The sequence below is a fragment of the Bos javanicus genome, chromosome 23, assembly GCF_032452875.1.
Source record: "Bos javanicus breed banteng chromosome 23, ARS-OSU_banteng_1.0, whole genome shotgun sequence".
Taxonomy (NCBI): Eukaryota; Metazoa; Chordata; class Mammalia; order Artiodactyla; family Bovidae; genus Bos; species Bos javanicus.
The window spans coordinates 31424806-31444255 of NC_083890.1; the positions used below are offsets into that span (position 1 = coordinate 31424806).

The following is a 19450-nucleotide window of genomic DNA, read 5'->3' on the forward strand; positions in this document are numbered from 1 at the left end:
TTGCTCCTTGACCTGCATACAGATTTCTCAGGAGGCAGGTCAGGTGGTCTGGTATTCCCATCTTTTAAAGAATTTTCCACAGTTTGTTGTGATCCACACAGTCAAAGGTTTTGGCATATTCAATAAAGCAGAAGTAGATGTGTGTTTTTTTGGAACTCTCTTGCTTTCTTGATGATCCAACAGATGTTGACAATTTGATCTCTGGTTCCTCTGCCTTTTCTAAATCCAGCTTGAACATCTGGAATTTCATAGTTCATGTACTGTTGAAGCCTGGCTTGGAAAATTTTGAGCTTTACTTTGCTAGCATGTGAGATGAGTGCAATTGTGCAGTAGTTTGATCATTCTTTAGCATTGCCTTTCTTTGGGATTGGAATGGAAACTGACATTTTCCAGTCCTGTGGCCGCTGCTGAGTTTTCCAGATTTGCTGACATACTGTGCAAAGTGCAGCACTTTCACAGCATCATCTTTCAGGATTTGAAATAACTCAACTGGAATTCCATCACCTCCACTAGCTTTGTTTGTAGTGATGCTTCCTAAGGCCCACTTGACTTCACATTCCAGGATGTCTGGCTCTAGGTGAGTGATCACACCATTGTGATTATCTGGATCCTGAAGATCTTTTTTGTATAGCTCTTCTGCGTATTCTTGCCACCTCTTCATAATATCTTCTGCTTCTGTTAGGTCCATACCATTTCTGTCCTTTATTGTGCCAATCTTTGTATGAAATGTTGCCTTAGTATCTCTAATTCTCTAGAAGAGATCTCTAGTCTTTCCCATTCATTGTTGAAATCTCCCTTACATCCCATATTTCTTTGTTTACTGTTTCTTCATGGCTTTTTACCACCATCTAGCTGTCTGCATATATAAATTATGAATCAGAGAAAAGCAACCCTGAACATCCAGGAACTGAGCTGGCATTTATAGCTATGTCTTAATGTTTTCTTGTTGAATATAAGCAATTTTCCAGAACATCAATATCAGGCAAGACTTCTGTAATAGATTAAGACAGAAACAGGACAACTCTATGATCATGTCTGAACATAAATAAACAGAACATTGTCCATGCCAGAGAGTACCAAACATTTCCCTCTCCCACATTATACAAACAACTACCATTTCTTTACTAATTTCAGCTCTATTTTTAGTTTGCCCTACTTTAGGTAAGATTTAAGATATCCAACCACAGAATTACCCCCCACCTCCTGAATGTATACAAACCAATGCAAAGCCATACTTTCTTAAAACTGCCCCCAAATCACCTAACAAAAGTGATCACCTAAAAAAAGATCACAACAAACTGTGGAAAATTCTTAAAGAGATGGGAATACCAGACAACCTTACCTGCCTCCTGAGAAATCTTGTATGCAGGTCAAGAAGCAACACTTAGAACTGGACATGGAACAGCAGACTGGTTCTAAATTGAGAAAGAACTACAGTCAAGGTTGTATATTGTCACCCTGCTTATTTAACTTATATGCAGAATACATCATGCAAAATGCCGGTTGGATGAAGCACAAGCTGGAATCAAGATTGCCGGGAAAAATATCAATAACCTCAGATATGCAGAAGACCACCACTCTTGGGGCAGAAATCAAAGAGGAACTGAGGAGCCTCTTGATGAAAGTGAAAGAGGAGAGTGAAAAAGCTGACTTAAAAATAAACATTCAACAAACTATGATCATCGCATCTGGTCCTATCACTTTATGGCAAATAGGTGGGGAAACAATGGAAACTTTCTATTCTTGGGCTCCAAAATCACTGCAGATTGTGACTGCAGCCATGAAATTAAAAGATGCTTGCTCCTTGGAAGAAAAACTATGACCAACCTAGACAATATTTTTAAAAGCAGAGACATTACTTTGCCAACAAAGGTCCGTCCAGTCAAAGCTATAGTTTTTCCAGTAGTCATGTATGGATGTGAGAGTTGGACCATAACAAAAGCTAGTGCCAAACAATTAATGCTTTTAAACTGTGGTGTTGGAGAAGACTCTTGAGAGTCCCTTGGACTGAAAGATCAAACCAGTCAATCCTAAGGGAAATCAATCCTGAATATTTATTGGAATGACTGATGCTAAAGCTGAGGCTTCAATATTTTGGCCACCTAATGTGAAGAACTAACTCATTAGAAAAGACTCTGATACTGAGAAAGATTGAAGGTAGGAGGAGAAGGGGATGACAGAGGATGAGATGGCTGGATGGCATCACCGACTCAATGGACATGAGTTTGAGCAAGCTCTGGGAGTTGGTGATGGACAGGGAAGCCTGACATGCTGCAATCCATGGGGTCCCAAAGAGTCAGACATGACTGAGCAGCTGAACTGAGCTGAAAAAAGGTTACAAAGTCCAATTCTTATAATCACTTCTTTCTAACTCTCTTACTGAGACACTCCACTGTTCTCCTGATGTGCATTCTCTCTTGCGGCAACAGTTAGCAAAACCAACTTTAGGAGTATGCTTTGGCACTCACTAGCTTCATGTATTGTCACCCCTACTCAAACCCAACCACAGAATCTGAGTATCCATTAAATTAATATTGTTAAATAAATACGCGAATAAATAAAGAGTCGCCTTTTTTTCATAAGAAAATAAAAGGTCACATTCTTGGGAAGTGTAGGTCAAGAAAGCAGTAAATAATGTTTTAGGTGCTTAATTAGACAAAAATTACAGACAAGTATAACAACAACACAAGTAAAACTAACTCCTCTTCTACCATTGTCCATACACGAAGTAGCCTGCAATAACTGATTTACACTTGGTGTTTGCACTCCTGGTAACCCTAATCGTAGAAAATGGAAGCAAGGACAATATGAACTAGCTTGACTCAAAGTGAAGAATAAACAACATATTAAAAACCTGTCACCTTTACCACAGGGACTGGAGGCTGGGTTGAGGGTGGAAAGAGAGACAAAGAGAAACTATTTGTTACTTGGTAACGGCCATCAACCAATTAAACTCGTACGTCTATTATCCTGTGTCCTATATCGCATCCCCTTTTCCTAGGCCACTGGGAAGAGATTAATGGGAGAAAAGAAAGGAGGGAGAAAGACGTTACTGAAGAATAAAGAGATTATGGGGAGAAATGCCGGAAGAGGGTGCAATATGCCCGCCTTGTACTCCTCGACGGACAGTTCTAATGTTTAAACAGGTTTATTGAAAGGGAGTTCTAGCCCTTCTCACTGACTCTCTCCTTGCCTATGCTACTTTTTAATTTATCGTGGAAATGAAAAAGCCTAAACACCGCGGGAAGCAGACTGAAGCAATCTTCGAAACCAGCGCTAATTCGGTTCTGGGCTTCCCTGGTACCTTAGTTGGTAACGAATCTGCCTGCAATGCACAGACCCCTTTTCTTTGATTTACGAAACTCCCACACTACGGGGACCGTTTTGGGCTGTGGGACTGTTGGGCCATTGGGAGGCAGGCAGCGCGGTGCGGGAGCGGTAAAGGGACGTGCGGCGGGTGCTGCTTTTCAATATCCCCTGGCTGGGGTCCTCGGCTGACTTTGTGCCATCCCAACAGTCTCCAGCATCCATCCACAAAAACTTGTCTTTTTTGCCTCTCGTTTTGCAGTCGGTTCGGAGCTTGCGTTTCACCCTGTGCACTCTGGATGTAATACTAATCACATTGGTTGTTAATCACAGCAACAGATTATGCGTAATACACAAACGAACCTGTCAGGATGGCCGAGTGGTCTAAGGCGCCAGACTCAAGTTCCTACTTCCCCTACTTGGGGTTTCTGGTCTCCACTTGGAGGCGTGGGTTCGAATCCCACTTCTGACATGGTGGTCTTTTGTTCTTATGCTCAAATTCTGCAACTTCTGTCGGTAAATCATAGCCACCTTCTTAGGCTGCATTGCCAGATCTTACCCATTACCACCGATATTTCACCCTTTCTTCAGTTCAGTTCAGTCGCTCAGTCGGGTCCGACTCTGCGACTCAGTGGACTGCAGCACGCCAGGTTCCCCTGTCCACCACCAGCTCCCGAAGCTTGCTCAAACTATGTCCATCGAGTCGGTGATGCCATCCAACCATCTCGTCCTCTGTCGTCCCCTTCTCCTCCTGCCTTCAGTCACCCTTCCCAGACCAGTGCTATTTAGATGTCTGTCCTCTCATCATGCCTACCTTCCCTCCCTCCTTTCCTTTTTGTTCTTTCTTTTTCAATAAAAATTGCCTGTTTATGAGTATCTACATGGAAGAATAGTTATATATCAGTATTAAAATGCAGGTCTTAACATATATGTGAAGTGATGGTTATAAATTTCTGTATTCAGTATTTTAACTGTTCTGTGAAGGTTAAGTTTTGAATATTCTTCCACAGATCTCCTGCTTGTCCCTCCCTCTCTGTTGTCCTCACCTGACTCTTTTCTTCTTCGTCTTACTCTTTCCTTTTTTTGTGTACCTTCTCCCATCACATCTCGGATTGCTAGTCAAAAGGTATTTGCTGTAAAGTGAAGAGGATGGATGTGATAGATATATTCTATGACATAAGACAAGAGAATTGTGGGAGAGAGGAGAAGTAGAACAGTGATTCTTAACCAGGATTGATTTTTAAAAACAAGATGTTTTTATAAAAATAAAGAAAGGGAAAGAGGGAGAGAGAGGGGAAGGAAGGAACTTGTCCAGGTCCCATTGCCCTTAAGTGTGGCTCTATCTACCAGATCCTAAATTATTTGTTAAATATATATTCTGTTTTATTACTTTGATTTCTTTTGTAAATCTAGTAATTCACATGTTGGATCTTCTTTGCTTTTCTTTTTACATTTCATTTTCTGCCTAACTTATTTGAAATTTTAGTTCTGTTTTTTCCTTCTTTTCTACTATCCTCTATATTGTTTGCAGTTTTCCTCATTGTCAATTCTATTTTTGTGCTCATGATATATATATATATATATATATATATATATATATATATATATATATATATATATAAGACGCTCTTCACCCTGCTCTGTGCTGATATAGGCTCTTGGAACTGCCCTGTATGGGTTTTCATGCTCTCTGGTTTCCATCTGGGTTAGGTCAGTGGGAGTCCCAACAGGAGATAGGTGGATCTAGGAGGTCTGCTGCTGCTACTGCTAAGTCACTTCAGTAGCGTCCGACTCTGTGCAGCCCCATAGACGGCAGCCCACCAGGCCCTGCCGTCCCTGGGATTCTCCAGGCAAGAACACTGGAGTGGGTTGCTATTTCCTTCAATGCATGAAAGTGAAAAGTGAAAGTGAAGTCGCTCAGTCATCTGCAACTCCTAGCGACCCCATGGACTGCAGCCTACCAGGCTCCTCCGTCCATGGGATTTTCCAGGCAAGAGTACTGGAGTGGGGTGCCATTGCCTTCTCTGCTAGGAGGGCTAGCAGCAGGTATTTACTTCTTGTCTTTCTGCCTGCAGGTCACTTTAGAAGATCTACATTCCTTGACCGGAGGCTATACCTCATTCAAGGAAGCCCTCACTACAAGGCTGTCTTCTGGGTTCAAGTAATTACACTCTCTTCATGCCTCTTCAGGTACAGAAGTAATAATACTCTTACTGCTGCTTGTCCTGGAGAATGACACTCTCCTTGGTGTTTTTTCTCTAGCTGAACACATTTTTTAGTAGAAAGTTTATTGTGAAATATATGTCTTATGCACTTTAATTCTTCAGATTATCTTGTCTGGATGCCACCAAAATTAACATTTTAACTGTTTCATTCTTGGATTTGGAGACCTATATTTTCCTAAATAATAAGTATAACTGCTATTATTGATTAATTGATTTAGACATTATATACTTATTTTCCATTTGTTAAATAATTAACTGCTTTATGCCACTACCACCCACTATTTCTTATCCTTCCAAAATATTTATGTTTTACCTTTTGTTTAATTCAGTGTTTATTGTTTATGTCATTTTTCTAGGTAAGTCTTATACACAGCATTGTTGTGAGCTATGATTCTGTTTTCATTCTTTACTGGATGCTTATAATTGCCTAAAAAGGCAAGCTTTAAAAAGAAAATGTTTAATGTGCCTAAGTCCATTCATATGTCTTGATAATTGCTAATTCTTCCTTAACTTCCAAATATCTTTCAGTGGAGCTTTCCATAAGATCAATCAAATCAGATAATAAATCAGCTCAAATATTTTTTCTTGAGGATATTTTTCCAGTTGACTTCTACATGCTTATAGTCTGAACTGGTTGCTCTCTGGACCTGCTACACTGCCGTCATCTGAATCTTCCCTTGCTCATCTGTTCATAATCTATTTTTTGTTCATTTATTTGCTCCACTGTTTCAGTGGAAAGTATTCTCAAGGTTTTTGGTTTTTAGGTTATAAAAATAACTCAGAGTCTGAGGTAATGGTGAGAAGAGCCCTCAGTATGCTTATATGTTAAGTTAGACTATACCAACTTACACCAGTTGCCTCACATATATTCTTAGCATTTTTACCTTTCGTTTTTGAACACCAGTTGTTTTTTTTTTTTTTTTTCAGTCCTGCCATGAGGGTAAAGCCCTAACTGTCAGAGATTTGAGAGTTAGGTGAGGAAAAAGAGCTCAGCCTTTAGCATTCCCTTACATCCAGATACAGAACAGATCCTCTCCTGTTCTCATCAAGGTACTCAGATCCTCATCTGTAATAGTCTAATCCCATTCTTTATTTTCTTTGCAGAATAAATCTCCAGATTTTTTCCTGGGTGGTAGAAGGGCAAACACTCAGTATAAGTGCAGAGAATTTAGGGCTCTAACTCTTTCTCAAATTTTAAACAATCTGCTTTTTGTTTCCCTTTAGCCTCCAGTACACAGTGGTCTCAGTTCCTGAGCTTTTTAAAGAAACTTTGGTATTAATCAGATTGTTTCTGTGAAGTCTATTATGATTTGTCTACCTATTTTTTCAGTTTTAGTGTTTCTTACCTTCCACTTCTTTTGTGTTCTCATATTTGAGCTTAAAAAAAAATCTTTTTACTATAGTTTTAGTGAGTTTTCAGGGGACATACAATAAAAATTATAATTTCTATCTCAACAGTATCTTAATTTAATATGGATAAAAAATTTTATAGAAATTCCATGTAATTTCTAACCCACCTAAAAATTTTAAGTTGAACCAAATCAAGCTAGCTTTAAGTCATTTTAAAATTTGATGGCTATTGGAAAGCATTTGTTGTTGTTCATCCTCTGAGTTGTGTCCAACTCTTTGTGACCCCATAAACTGTGCCACACTAGGCTCCTCTGTCCTCCACTGTCTTTGGGAGTTTGCTCAAATTCATGTCCATTGAATTGGTGATGCTATCTACTGCTGCCCCTTTCTTCTTTTGCCTTCAGTCTTTCCTAGCATCAGGGTCTTTTCCAATGAGTTGGCTCTTTGCACCAGGTGGCCAAAGTATTGGAGTTTCATCTTCAGCATCAGTCCTTTCAATGAATCCTCGGGGTGGATTTCCTTCAGGATTGACTGGTTTGATCTCTTTTGCAGTCCAAGGGACTCTCAAGAGTCTCCTTCAGCACCACAGTTTGAAAGCATCAGTTCTTCAGTGTTCAGCCTTTTTATGATCCACCTCTCACATCTGTACATGACTACTGGAAAAATCATAGCTTTGACAAGATGGACCTTTGTCAGCAAGGTGGTGCCTCTGCTCTTTAATACCCTCTGTGTGTCATAGCTTTCCTTCCAAGGAGCAAGCATACTGACATAAGCATAGTCTTCAAACCACTACATATTGTTTCAAGTGATCTTACTTTACCAGTGGGCCCATGCCAAGGGGAGGTTTAAAAGAAAATTATTCAATACACTATTTGTTGGTAAAAGATTTCTGATGCAAATTTCCAAAGCACCGATGAAACTGACCTTAACTAAGAGAAACATCTGACAGCAGATAGACTCTCCTGGAATCCATACAATAGAGTTCCAATAGAATGATTCAAAATGAGCTAAAATTAATATAGACAAAGGAAATGAAACACAAAATTAAGAACTTTTGACTCATTAAAAAAAAAAAAAAACCTGACAATAGGAAAAGGAAACAGAAACTTTAAAACAAAACTTTTAAAAGTAATTTAAGAATAGTGGATGCATTTTAAAACAAATTAGGAAAAAGAAAATTAATAAACTGGTAAGATGAAAATGGATGTGAGAGTTGGACTATAAAGAAAGCTAAGCACCAAAGAATTGATGCTTTTGAACTGTGGTGTTGGAGAGGACTCTTAAGAGTCCCTTTAACTGCAAGGAGATCAAACCAGTCAATCCTAAAGGAAATCAGTCCTGAATATTCATTGGAAAGACTGATGCTAAAGCTGAAACTCCAATAGTTTGGCCACCTTATGCAAAGAACTGACCCATTGGAAAAGACCCTAATGCTGGGAAAGATTAAAGACAAGAGAAGAAGGAGACGACAGAGGATGAGATGGTTGGATGGCATTACAGACTTGATGGATGTGAGTTTGAGCAAGCTCTGGGAGTTAGGGATGGCCAGGGAAGCCTGGTGTGCCACAGTCCATGGGGTTGCAAAGAGTCAGACATGACTGAGCAACTGAACTGAAGATGAAAATATCCAGAATAAAAATGTTATAAAAGGAAAACAATCAAGAAGTTGAGAAAGTATAACACATTGACTGTTAAAGCCAAGAAGCAAGGAGAGAAAAGATTGAAAAGAAGCAATATTTGAAAAAATAATGACTGGAAATTGATCTGAACATTCAAAAAGCCCTACTACATCCAAACTGGATAAATACAAAGAAAACCACATTTAGGCACATTTAGGCATATCTGGAAGCTAGCCTCCAAAATGTCCCTCCAGTGATCCCTGTGGGGATTTGATGCTTGGGGAATCAGTACAAATGATGCTTTCTGGCTACTACTGTTGTGGTGAGTAATAAACCATCCTTTGTCTCTCATCCAGAAGTCTCATGTCTTCTGCCAGTATCTATGAAATTGTAGTAGGCTAATTCTTAGCTTAGAGTAATTACCATTTCTTTTTAGTAGTTTGAATAATTAAGTTCTAGTCTTAGCAAATTTGATGATTGAAATACAGTATTGTTGTCTATATTGTTCATTTGTTTTTAAAATAAAATTGAAATGGTCATTTCACTTTATATAGGAAACTGATTTTTTTTTTTTTTTTGGTAGTGTTTTGACCATTTGGTTTATGGATGATGAACCAGAAAATAGAACCAAAGATAACCACTTTTTGGTTACCTCCATAGGTTTTTTTTGGGGGGTGGGGGTGGGGGTGGGGGGGAGGGGTCAGTGACAATCCATTATTCCAGATGGGGAGTTGGGCAAAGCCATTAAAATTTTTTTTATTAAATGTTTTTTAGGCAAAGCCATTTCCCTCCTCTTTAGTTCTTGTTCTCAAAGATTAACTTCCTCCTTTCTCTATCCTCCCAAAGAAGCTCCTTCTTTGTCAAGCAATTTTTAGTGACAACTTGTTTCAACATTTTTGATACTGTCCTTAAGTCTGTGCAGATCTTATATTCCCTTGGTATTTTGGATTATTATTAATTTTTCAGTAATTAGGGTCTGAACTTACGATCCTTCATCAAAGATTTTGTTCACATCCAAGACCAGAGCCAGTTTTAGTCTCCTTCCTTGTGACCAGGTGCTGAGTTAGCCATATTTACCCCTTAGCTTTCAAATACATAATTTTAGCCTATTTAATTTTCAGTTAATTCACATTGCTCTGAAGTAAAAATTCTTAGAAACAAAACACTGTTACCAGTGAGAAGGTAAGGTGTTTTTTTTTTTTTTGAAGGTAAGGTTTTAAGTGGGATTCTGCAAATAGAGTATACTAATACTTTAAGCATGTTAAGGAAAAAGAAACAATTTCTCTCCAAGTGATAAGATGTTGTGGTGAAACTAGCCCAAGATTCCAGAGCCCAGGGCAACTGTGCCTTGTCCAAACTGAGGAGATGCTGACTGAACTCCTGCAGGACCCATCATTAGCCCTTTCTCGGTTTCCCTCTAAATTCTACATGGTGCTACACTTCTCCAAGCGATTCCTAGCATTCTGTTCTTTTCCCAATTTTCTGCCACAGCAAGTGCAGACATTGTGTTGCCATCCAGGCATGGAAGCCAGGACCATATAACTTCCTCAGCTGAGTTCACATCCATTTAACTTATATTTTTCTCCCAGGAAAGGATCACCAGCCTCTTCTGTGAATCAGTTACTTTTACATATAATTTTGATTTCCAAAGGAATTAAGTGACAGAAGTGACATAAGATAGTTATGGCTTAAAACATAGGCATTATTAGAACCCACTCTCACAAACTGAGCAAAGCATTCAAGCAATTGTTTTTCTCATTGTGACAGATCACATTCCTTATGAATGCCCCGTCTATGACTATTTGTCTTTGGACGCCAGGAATGACCCAGGCACATGTCTGTTTCTACTTCTGCCTTATTACTGCATTCTCATTAACATCAGTATAACCCGTCTATCCTTTGATCCATTTTTGGTCGCTTAAAAATTTTTATTCAGAAGTCCTGGGCTCTAGTAACAGCTCTACTTACAATATGTGGCCACTCCCAGGGAAGAGAATGACACTTTCAACTTTGAGAGTGACAGAATCTACTTTGCCTCCCATAGGATTTCAAGTATAATTTAAGCCCCCAATATCTGGCTTTATGATTCTTCTTTTTCTCCTGCTATCGTATATATATACGCACACAAAAGATGGGTAGGGATATATAATTTGGTCATCAAATCATTGTTGACATGTGTGGGAGTGCTTATGAACCAGCTCCTCATATGCAAGCTACAGAAAGTAGGAATCAAGCTACAGAAAGTAGGAATCAACTGCAGTGAGGAATGTAAGCACCTGGAATTCACAGACTGCGCCCAATTCATAGAACAATGCACCAATGAGTGGCAAGGTTATCTGCTTGGTGACAAAAACACTCGCGACTCTGGCGGGACTCGAACCCGCAACCTTTGAATGCCTCACTGCTGTGCTAGAAGTCCAATGCGCTATCCATTGCGCCACAGAGCCGGGCGGCTTTGGAGGGTTGGCTGGATCCCAAACACTGTCGGTGATTTATTTGGTTATCAGTAAATATAATTTGTGGAGATTTATTACGTTTCAGTCACTGTGAAAGTTCAAGAAACATAAAAACAAGACAAAGTAAGGGACATCAATGCACAACATGGGGGGATTTCTGAGCCTTTCCATGACTGCTGTCATTCGTTTTTACGAAGTAAGGAATAGTTTGTTCAAGACTCAAAAAACATCTCATTTCATCTGGTCTCTCCAAGCCCAAGCTCGGGACCGTTGACTTTGCGAAAATGGAATTTGAGGAACTTCCAGCAAAATGGCGTTGGGATATATTTTAAATCCATGGCGGGGCCCCACTACTCTCTTTCCTCTTGCTTACTTCTGGAGTTCTCTCTCTCTTGACCTGGGGGCCCTTCTTGTTCATCTTTGTGTTCTTTCTGAAAAAGAAGAGTTCGTTTGTTTTGTCAATGGGCTCATGGAGCAACGTGACCGCATTGTTGCCCTCTCTCTCGAAGGAAAAGGCTACAGTTTTTAAAAGAGTCCAGGAAGCTTTGGGAAGATCTCAGGTTTTCTAACTCGGGAATTTTCTTTTGATAACTCTTTGGGTTGAGATGCAAAAGACGGCTGTTTCTTCGCTGCCGCTTTTCTGTGAGACTGTATGGTCCAGTCGCAGTGGCTCCCTCAGTGACCGTCGGTCAATAAGCGGCTTGAAGTCTTTGCGGACAGAAAGGGATGCGAACAGTGGAGGTCACTGAGTGCGGGAGAGGCCAAGGTTTGTTGACGAGGAGCAGGAGGGTAGTTGTGACTTGAGATATCGGAGGAGAGTTGTGGAAGGAAGAGAAGAAATCTCAGGTCATCCCTACCAAGGGAGGACAGAGCAATATGATAGAAAAAATATGACCCGCTCTTCCACGGGGAGACTAGAACATGAGCTAGGTAGGAGCTTGAAGATCACTCAAGCACTCTACACACTAGTGAGTAACAAAGAATGCAGGAAAGGAGCTTCTCCCGGCCCTCAAACTCTCAACTCCACATAATATCAGAAATGAAAATAATTTATTCTGAAAATTACAAGATAAAACGCGAACTATGAACCGACTGTCAGCAAAAACGCAAAGCAGAAAGGATGTGTTAGACAAAAGCTGAAGTTTGAGCTGAGTGAGAAAGTCCTTGTAGCCCTAGAGCCTAGGAGCCTGGGTATTGAGAGCCTGTGCGTTCACACCCGCAGCCCACCCTCTAGCCCCTCGCTCTATCCCCTCCTCGGGGCCGCGGGTGCTCACCCCGCGCTCGCCTCCTCCCAGGACCTGTCGGCGCATATACCTTTCTCTTAGCGCCACAGCGGAACTTCCGGCAACCTAGAGACTAGGGAAGTGATAGGTAGATCAGACCAAGTTTCTTTATTCATTCTTCTCCAGCCTCACGTCTTTGAGGGCATGTCGGTTCGAGTCCAAGTTTTGGGAGCTGCGGAAAAGGAGGGCCGGAGGTGAGCGGCATCTCCAGGGCAGCCTCAGAAGTGGAAATGCTAGTGGGAGAAGGACCCGAAATGAAGGCATCGAAAGCATCGGACGCTAAGTAGGGATTGACTTTGATGAGAGTTCCCTGGGTTGCCCTTCCCCTGACCCAAAGGACTATTCGATACGTTGCTCGAGGGGGAATACCGGTTGAAAAGGAGAATCCCGGGACTGTCTCCTAGTCGCTCAGAAAAATCTCACCTCTCTGCTCTTTAGTAAAGGAAGCGAGAACTTTCCAGAGGCCCTCTCCGAATGAGGGAAGCCCGCGGCTACTTTTGCTTTTCATAACGAAAAGTTGTAATTTTTAAAAAGCATTTTAGGAACCCTCAGGATAGAAGTCTTACCCCCCCCCCCCAAATATTCCTCCAGGAACAAGCAGAGTATGAAGTTTTAAAACAGATTTGGCAATCTCTTAAAGAAAATGGTTAGGAATTTTCCAGATTGCCAAAGGAAAAACACATGAGAAATGCTCTGAATCTGTGAGCAATGTGAATTTGCTTTTCCTGACCACATTTCGTCCATTTGTCAGGCATGGCTTAGTTGATCTTTTCTAGATATAGATAAAAGTAAATTATGTGATCTTCAGTTAGATCTATCCCCGCCCCCCCCCCCCACCCGCCATAAGACTTTCTCAGTGATAGACGAATTGAATAGAACTCTATTTAAAGAATACTTTTGTTATTTCTGGTTAAATATTATGTATTAAATCCAAGCAATTAGCAACTTTTTCAAGATGCATCCTATTCATCCGCTCACACCTCTTACCTATGAACAGTTTGTTGGCCACAAAATGGGGGCCTGTCTATCTATGCATCTTAGGATCTGGTATCTACATTTAGCCATTCTATCCTGAAACATTTCTGTAGAACGTCTGGAGATTCTGCTGAAGGAACAGAAAGTTACAAACATAAAAGGAGAATGGGAAACATGCAATGTTGGTTTAATTTAGAGGAAATGAGCCTTTGCATTGCCTCCCCCAAACTGAACCACATAATCCATTTTCTAGAAAGCAGTTAGGACCTCACACACTCGAAAAGAAAAGAAAAAAGAAATTCATGGACAAACTATAGCTCTTTTTAACCCATCTGGAAAATGAAAGCGCATTCGCTTCTGTAAATACATTCCCAAACACAAGTAGTACTGTGAGCCTAAGTTAGGAACCGACGGACAGCGAGTGAGGGGATCCAGAGGTTTTCAACCTCGTTTTTCTCTCCTTCCACCTTAGACACAAATCGGAGGGAATATTCCCTTCCCTGAAACCCGTTGAGCACAATATCATTCATCGAGGAGGCTGTAAGTTCAAGCAGAAGTGTTGGTCCCACTCACGCCTAAAAGGATTAGTTTGATTTCAACTCGCTTCTGAGTAAATTTGGTTCGATTTCGGAGACCCCAGCACCCGGCACGAACCCAGCTCATCCCCGAGGGAGGCAGGCCCTAGCTGATGATGACCTGAACTTTGTTGAAAACAAAGATACTTGTATAGATTTTATTGTTCAGTCGCTCAGTTGTGTCCGACTCTTTGTGACCCCATGGACTGCAGCACACCAGACTTCCCTGTCCATCACCAACTCCCGGAGCTTGCTCAAACTCATGTACATCGAGCTGTTGATGTCATCCAACCATCTCACCCTCTGTAGTCCCCTTCTTCGGCCTCCAATCTTTCCCAGCATCAGGGTCTTTTCCAATGAGTCAGTTCTTCGCATCAGGCGGCCGAAGTATTGGAGCTTCAGCTTCAGCATCAGCCCTTCCAACGAATATTCAGGGTTGATTTCCTTTAGGATTGTCTTCTCCAGCACTCTTATCGAAGTGCTCCTAAATGTCGGAGGCTGCTGGAGAGAGTTTGACCTCCCTCGCCAAGCTTTCCCTTGGAGTAGGAAATGGCAACCCACTCCAGTGTTCTTGCCTGGGAAATCCCATGGACACCGAAGCCTGGTGGGCTACAATCTATGGGGTTGCAAAGAGTCGAACACGATTGAACGACTGGGCACACACGCACACCCCTAAGCTTTCATTCATCTGAGGGTTTTTGCCCAACTCACTGCACACACTTGTCTACACAAGTCTTGTCTTTATGTCTACCAGGTATCTTCTTATAATGAAAAACTTCCTTCCATACATGTAGTCGTGGCCGAGTGGTTAAGGCGGTGGACTAGAAATCCATTGGGGTCTCCCCGCGCAGGTTCGAATCCTGCCGACTACGGCGGAAATTTTAACCTATGTAGTGCTATAGGGTCGCTAAGAGTCAGACACGACTGAGCGACTTCACTTTCACTTTTCACTTTCATGCATTGGAGAAGGAAATGGCAACCCACTCCAGTGTTCTTGCCTGGAGAATCCCAGGGACTGGGGAGCCTGGTGGGCTGCCGTCTCTGGGGTCGCACGGAGTCGGACACGACTGAAGCGACGCAGCAGCAGCAGCAGCAGTGCTGCGGGAAAAAGCAAAGCTAGTTCTGATTACATTCTCAGAAGTTTACCCACTCCAGTATTCTTGCCTAGAGAATCCCATGGACAGAGAAGCCTGGTAGGCTACAGTCCATGGGGTCGCAAAGAGTCGGACACGACTGAGCGACTTCACTTTCACTTTCTAGTAATTCCCCAACCCGATCGTTATACAAGGCTCAAGGGTGTCTTCAGTTTTCCCTTCCCAAAGGGACACTTGGGTGAAATGTTAAATCACTTACATATTTTATTAAAATATTTGCCACTGAGTAAAATTGGCTTTTTGAAATTATATGAGTTTATTCGTGTAACCACTACCATAATCAGGATACAGCAAAGTCCTATCAATCCATAAACCTCCCCATGTAATCACTTTATAGTCATCTCCTACTTCTATACATAGCAGTTGACAACAAGATATGTTTTCTGCTCCCTTGTTTGACTTTTTTGAGAATGTTGTGGAAATTGAATCATACAGAATGTAACCTTTTAAGATTAGCTTCTTTCACATGAGATAGAACATGCCTTAAGATTTATGCAAGTTGTTGCATGTATTAAAATTTTGCACCTTTTTGCAGTTGAATAGAATTTCATTGAGTGAATGTACCACAGTTTATTTCTTCTTCCATCCATAGAACCTGGTTATTCAAGGTTGTTTCCAGGTTTGGGTAATTGTGGGGGGGGGGGGGGGATGCTATTAACTTTAGCATATGCAAATTTTCATTTTTATTAGATAGATATTTCGATGGCTGCTTCCCCCCTCCCCCATTTTCAAAATGCATTACTTTATTTTCCTCATAAGGCAACCATAACTTTTAAACGTTGAGTATATAATAGACTCAATATTTCTTCAGAAAGCTCTAGGGTTTCCATGAACTTTCCTGGAGCTTATGGCCTCAGTAGTTATGTTGCTTTGAAATAATAGCATGTATCTAATCATGCTGTGTTTTTGGAGACTTGCTTTGTGGCCTGGTAAAATGTCAAGATAGAGATAATTTCATGTGTGTTTGGAAAAAGTTTGAATCAGGAAGCTGATATGTGCACTGTTCTCTATATATGTATGTTATATGACTTGCACTACTTTGTTTTATGGGGTTTTTTTTGATGTGTCTTTTAGCTTTTCAGAGAGGTATATTGTATAAAAGTATACCACCAAGAAGCCCACCATGGTTGTGATTTTTATCTTTCTCTTGATACTTCCATCAATTCCTGGAATTTCCCTCAATTTCTTAAATTTCTAGAAGCTAGACAGTCTGGATAAAGCCATGATCTATGTAAGAATTATGACTTGGAAACTCCACCAATTGAACAATTCCAACAAGAAAGGCCTAGGAAAAAATCTATTTAATTTATGCAAACTTTAGACTAGCCATTGAGACTTAAGAGAAATGCTGCTACTTAGAGATATTTCTATGTTTCCTTCCTCAAAAGAAATAAGGAAAATGCAATTTAAATATAATTTATCTCATGGGAAACTCTGGGTAAAGATTAAGGATAAGCTGCAGTGCAGATTCTGATCATCTTGTGCTTCAAAATGAGTCTGGCTCCATCCACTGGTTCTGACCAGAGTGTAACTTCTGGCCTCCTCAAACCCAGGAGGAACCCAAACCTCATAACCTCTCTGAGAGAAGAGAGAAACTCAGAACTGGTTTGACTAGAATCTCAGCCTCAGGCGTGGGTGCAACTTTGCCTCTTAAGTTACCGCATTGGGGTTAATAAATTATGGAGCTTGAATTTAAAGATGTTGAGAGAAGTGGGCCCCCTTTGCAATTTTTTCCATCACAGTTAGCAGGAGAGCTCCATTCTGCTGCCTCCAGACGCTCGGGCAAGCACACCATCCTGCAAGGACCTCTGTGAGCAAGAAATGAAGGGCAATGCTTGGTGACATTCTGGCTGCCATCGGAGGCCTGGCACTGAACTATCAGAATAGTCCTGAGCGCGGACCTGTGTTTTCCCCGGGTAGTCACAGCACCGCCTCATATACGGGAGCAGGTCTCTTTCAGTTAAATTGAAAGTCATGCATTTGTAGAATAATGCCTACATACATCCACGGGGACAGTGGGTGACGGGAAGCAGCCAGCATCCCCGGAATTCCACCCGCACAAATTCCAAGGCTCATCTCGGCTAAAGTTCTGTTGAAATCTCGACAGAAGTTTGCTGCTGGGCGGCCTCGGTGAACTTAGCCGAACGGAGATAAGAAACTAGGAGAGATGAAAGGGGCTCTAGAGATTGCTTGCGAGACGCCAAGGGATCCACCGACCCCGCCCCAGAAACCTAGTCTTTAAGGAAGCGCGCTGGGTTTAAGAAAAAAAGATGTCCGCAGAATAGTAGTAAGAAAAATCTTTAGTACAATTTGGCAGTCTTTACTGGACATTTTTCTCTTGAGGAAGTAGAGTATGATGAGTCTTTGACCTTGAAATATTGAATCTCTGATGTGCTCCTCACCAATCCCTACACTTGACAAAATTCAGACTTTTGTTTCAAGTGTTACCTTTTCCACTTTCTCGAAAACATTAACTTCTCTTGCAAGGTTTCTTCCGTGAATGTGCCAGAAATCAACACATTAAAGCTTGCTTTCCTAGAGGCAAGGGACCTGGTAACTAAATAATCTATGTGAAGAAACGTATTAATTTATGGCCAAAACTGAGCAGAGGCACAGATAAACTATAAAATCTCAAAGGTTCAATTTTCCAGTCATATGAAGACTAAAAATACCTTGAGGAGTTTTAAGGTATTACATCATACAATGAATATAACACGTTCAATCCAGTGCTGGTGATACAAGAAATGTTCAAAATACTCATTCTGTGTGTTTTTTTGTTTTTGTTTTTTTTTAAGAAGAAAGCAAGGACTAGAACTACCAAGTTTCTGAGTTAATGGCGGGGGCGGGAGCGGACACTCTTTGGGGTCTTGTATTTGGCCAAAGAAAAAGGAGAAAAAAAATAAATAAAATTAAATCCCTCAGGATTTTTTTTTCAAGTGTCGTGAGTGGACGTAGACTAAGTATTTTGATAGTTTAAACTAAATGGTTTTAGCAGAGTTACTGTGACACATCACAACAGTTACGGGGAGCTATGTGCCATGGGCGGTTCCATGGTGTAATGGTTAGCACTCTGGACTCTGAATCCAGCGATCCGAGTTCAAGTCTCGGTGGGACCTCACAGCCTTTTGTCTCTTGATATTTTCCCCTGAAAAATATTGTCCAACTATTGACGAAATCAATTTGGCCCATTTTATTTCTTGTAAGTCCAAACACATCAGCATTTGGGTGGGGAGGCAGAAGTGAAATCCCATTCTGGTTTAATGGAGTTCATTTTATAAGGAAGAAAAGGAGTATCAGAAGTAAGTACAAGTGCAAGACAACAAAAACCTTGCACTCTGCTGCGACTAGAAAAAAAAAACTCTAATAAAAAGCAATAAGGATTCTTTTAATAAAGTTTACTTTCAGTGCACACTAAAAGAATATTTGAAATTGTTCAATATTTCAAAAGTGGGAAGTAAATTAATCTAATAGTATTGGAGAATATATAAACAGCAAATTTCTTTTCTGCCCATGATCTCTACCTGCACAATTTCTGACTCCCTCCACCCTTCCACAGGGCCACTGAACCTAGAGTGAGAGAGAGAGGGAAACTAAAGGTGGAAAATCTTAAAGTAGGTGACTTTAAGTAAACAAGCACGCAATAGTCACTTTTAAAATATCTACAGATTTAACCTATTTCAGCTTAAAATGGGTGGGGAATCCATAATGACATTTTCATTGCCGTATTCATCTGCGCATTGGGCTATACACATAATACCAAACATCTCCTTTTATGAGATAAAATGATTGACTACTGCTTACTACTTACTACTTACTACTCCTTACTAATTACATTCTTGGTGTAAGTTTTCCTTCCCCGCCCCCCACCCCCCACGACTTGTTCTTTTACTGTTTTGCAGTGGACTCGGGATTTTTTTTTAAAATATAGTATTTGTCTTGGATGAAGTTTGAGTTGTTTTGCTTTGTTTTCTTGGATTAGACATTTACAGCCATTTCACATGAACTAGAGGCTGGGATGGAGAAGGAAATGGCAACCCACTCCAGTGTTCTTTCCTGGAGAATCCCAGGGACGGGGGAGCCTGGTGGCTGCCGTCTATGGGGTCACACAGAGTTGGACACAACTGAAGTGACTTAGCATAGCATAAAGGCTGGGAAGATTCCACCCCCACCCCTACATAGTCTTACTATGATACCAGGTTGTGTGGGAGATTTTAAAGCAATTTTTTTTTTCTTACAACTAACACATATGAAGATTCTGCTCCCATATACTGATCTTATATAGTATCTGCTGCTTCTCAACATTAGCCCTTTGTGTAAAGCACTTATTCAAACATTCATGTCTAAGCTCTCCTTCATAATGAGTTCTGTAAAGTTCCTGCTTCGACGTGTAAAACACACTCCTTTGTTCAAAACCAGAGTGCTGATTTTCTCTCTCACAGTGTGCCACTAACTTTAAGACTCTATGCACCTATATTAATTTGTTTTTTTTTCTTTTTTTTTTTTTTGC

General features: G+C 40.8%; 1 protein-coding gene and 4 non-coding genes across 5 annotated transcripts in view; 4 read left to right on the top strand and 1 right to left on the bottom strand.

Annotated features, from left to right (window-relative positions):
* Positions 1-19450, top strand: part of LOC133236007 (uncharacterized) — a 70005-nt gene that overhangs the window by 24330 nt on the left and 26225 nt on the right. The window lies entirely within an intron of this gene.
* TRNAL-CAA (transfer RNA leucine (anticodon CAA)) lies at positions 3672-3778 on the top strand. Its single transcript has 2 exons — positions 3672-3709; positions 3733-3778. It is a non-coding gene; the product is annotated as a tRNA-Leu (tRNA).
* TRNAR-UCU (transfer RNA arginine (anticodon UCU)) lies at positions 10860-10947 on the bottom strand. The gene is given in 2 exon segments: positions 10860-10895; positions 10911-10947. It is a non-coding gene; the product is annotated as a tRNA-Arg (tRNA).
* Positions 14580-14661, top strand: TRNAS-AGA (transfer RNA serine (anticodon AGA)). Its single transcript has one exon. It is a non-coding gene; the product is annotated as a tRNA-Ser (tRNA).
* TRNAQ-CUG (transfer RNA glutamine (anticodon CUG)) lies at positions 17988-18059 on the top strand. Its single transcript has one exon. It is a non-coding gene; the product is annotated as a tRNA-Gln (tRNA).